The following is a 3,027-nucleotide window of genomic DNA, read 5'->3' on the forward strand; positions in this document are numbered from 1 at the left end:
CTAATTAAGCTCGACTCGACCTGCATGCATTAAGCTTAATCAATAATCAAAATTGAATTAAAATGCATTGATGAAGGTGAACATATTTTTTAGTTGAATTTACAAAATATGTGATAAGTGCTATGAATAAAATATTAATTTATGCATTATTTAGCACTTATCAGTACCTATTGGGTGTAAATAGATCTATAAAAAAAAATAGGTTCAGATGGCAAGGTAGAGACCTATAAGGCAAGGTTGGTGGCAAAAGGTTATAGTCAGCGTGAAGCATTGACTATCAGGATACCTTTTCATCGGTAGCCATGCTAAAGTCCATTCGAACGTTACTTGCCATTGCAGCTTATCATGATTATGAGATATGGCAATGGATGTGAAAACTGCATTCCTTAATTAATATCTTGAGGAAGATATCTATATGGAGCAGCCTCAGGATTTCACTTTCAGTGATGGTGATCACAAGGTCTGCAAGCTGCAAAGATCCATTTATGGACTAAAGCAAGCATCTCGGAGTTGGAATACTCGTTTCAATGATGTGATCAAATCGTTTGATTTTATCAAGAATGAAGAGGAACCATGTTTGTACAAAAAGGTCAGTGGGAGGGCTATAGTATTCCTCGTATTGTATGTGGATGATATACTCCTGATTGGGAATGATATTCCCCATGCTCACATCGGTCAAGTTATGGTTGTCTAAGGAGTTCTCCATGAAAGATCTAGATGAAGCATCTTATATTTTGGGGATTAAGGTCTTTAGAGATAGATCTAAGAGGATGCTGGTCTGTCACAAAAATTGTATATAGAGGAAGTGCTGAAGAGGTTCAGCATGGAAAACTCTAAGAGGAGATTATTACCTCTAAGGCATGGGATAAATCTCTCTAAGAAGATGTGCCCCAAAACATCTAAAGAGATTCAGCGCATGAGCAGGATCCCTTATGCATCGGCAATAGAGAGCCTCATGTATGCCATGCTATATACTTGACTTGATATAGCACATGCTGTGAATGTCACAAGCAGATATCAGTCGAATCCAGGTGAGGAGCACTGGACAGCTGTAAAAAATATCCTTAAGTACTTGAGAAGGACTAAGGATATATTTTTGATCTTTGGAGGAGGCACAGATTTAAAGGTAGAAGGATATACTGATTCAGACTTCATGACTGACCATGATGATAGAAAGTCTACATCAGGATATGTATTCTTATGCAATGGAGGATCAGTAAATTAGAAGAGTTCCAAGCAACCGATTATTGCAGATTCTACCATTGAAGCAGAGTACATTGCCGCATCGGATGCTGCGAAGGAAGCGTTCTGGTACAAGAAGCTTGTCGAAAAGTTAGAAGTCATGTCATCAGATGCCATAACCCTTTTCTACGACAACAACGGCGCCATAACACTGGCTAAGGATCCGAGGTCTTACCAGAAGTCCAAGCACATAGAGCGGCGATTTCATCTAATTCGCGACTACCTCGAAAAGTAGTATGTAGAGGTGCAGACCCATTCACTAAGCAGCTGAGTCAGAAGAAATTAGAAGTCCATCTTGAGAAAATGAAACTTAGATAAATGTCTGATTGGCTTTAGTGCAAGTGGGAGATTGTTAGAAGTATGCCTTAAAAACCAATGTGGCTGACGCAAATTTGTAATATAGGGCACAAATTTATAATTTAACTCTTATCAATAAATAAGATTAGATAATTTGTTTTTCATTCATGTTCGTATGTGTCTATGAATCGTCCAAGAAATTAATAGATGATGATACATTTTCTATTCTCAAGGAGTTGAGAATTTGAGGCATGTGTCATTAGGGATTAATTTCTAAATGCTCCTGATCGATGGATCCATCATGAGGGATAGTGATCGATCCGCCGAGATTAGTGCACGGATCACTTAGTCAGATGGATGAGTCTCGAGTCCACGGTATAGAGACACTGGAATAATTGTGCGAGTACTTATTAGAGAATAAGGTACTGAGCGTGACCAAAGAAAGTAGTCACATGGATGTCTATCCACTCGTCAGTGACTACTTTTGTTGTAGCTGTATGACTGATCCTTTGACCTGCGATGCCTCAGCTATTCACTGTGAGGTTGATGTAGTTTGACGAGCATGTGAACTTGAGCCCTAGCCATTCGGGTCCTTGTAGTGTGAATTGGCTGCAGTAGGTTCAATTTGGAATAGGGTTGCATCTAGATAGGATCTATCGACCTTAATAAATTAGGAGTGATCCTATGTGATTTATGAGACTGAGTTCGATAAATTTCTGGCTAGGTATTTTGGAAAAAGAGTTTTCCATATCTCGAACTGGATGTCGAATAAACTTAACATATGACGGATGATGGGGTTTGACGAGATATTCATAACCACCGTCACGTCGGGATCCATGATAGAGGAACTATATCATACGCTAACTGCACCGAGAGGTTCAGACATTTTATTCTGCTGGGTTGCCACCACATACTGCTAGATGTCACTCATGGATTGTGAGACTCAAAGACATTTACTTGGTGATCAGTGAATCCTAAGAGTAGAACTGAAATAGTTTCAGTGCATTGAAAGAAGTTTCAGTGATATTGAGATAGAGATCTCAATATGCCTCACTACTAGTCAGAATAGAACCTACGGGATCACACACATAGAAGATTTAATTAGTTAGACTATCATAATTGTGATTTAGAATCTCAATTGATGTCAATTATCAATATGATTGATGATTGAATTAACCCACTAAGTGTTAGTGAGTTAATGGAAGAAGAATTAAGTGGAATTGATTGCAATTGGATTGCAATTGGGCTGATTTAATGAGCCAAATCAAATTGGGTTCGATCCAAATTGATTTGGGTTCGACCCAAATTGATTTGGGTTCATGATTGGGTCAATTTGATTAAACCAGAATTTGTGCGGATTTTAAAATCTACATATCGTCGTAGGATGAATATGACTTAAGTCGTGTTCATACTATGCAAACTTTAAAGTCCACATGACGTCGTAGGATGCATACTCCCAATTAATTCTCCTAATATGATTAAGAGTTA

Source organism: Phoenix dactylifera, chromosome 10 (assembly GCF_051530095.1).
Source record: "Phoenix dactylifera cultivar Ajwa chromosome 10, Ajwa_hap1_PhDact_Kaust_v1.1, whole genome shotgun sequence".
NCBI lineage: Eukaryota > Viridiplantae > Streptophyta > Magnoliopsida > Arecales > Arecaceae > Phoenix > Phoenix dactylifera.